We start from the raw sequence: 346 nt of genomic DNA on the forward strand, positions 1-346 counted from the left end.
GAATGGTCGGAATCTTGTGAAAAGAGCTTCCAATTGTTGAAAGATAAGCTCACCTCCGCTCCGATTTTGACCTTACCGGAGGGCACCGAAGGGTTTGTAGTATATTGTGATGCTTCCCGAGTGGGTTTGGGTTGTGTCCTCATGCAGCATGGTAAGGTTATAGCTTATGCCTCGAGACAACTCAAGGTGCATGAGAAGAATTATCCAACTCATGACCTTGATTGCCAACAAGTCAAAGCCGAGCACCAAGGACCGAGAGGTGTAACTCAAGATATTGATACCCCCATTTGGAAGTGGGAAGAGATCAATATGGACTTCGTGGTAGGTTTGCCTCAAACCCGTAGGC

Source organism: Solanum tuberosum, unplaced genomic scaffold (assembly GCF_000226075.1).
Source record: "Solanum tuberosum cultivar DM 1-3 516 R44 unplaced genomic scaffold, SolTub_3.0 scf00178, whole genome shotgun sequence".
Lineage (NCBI taxonomy): Eukaryota > Viridiplantae > Streptophyta > Magnoliopsida > Solanales > Solanaceae > Solanum > Solanum tuberosum.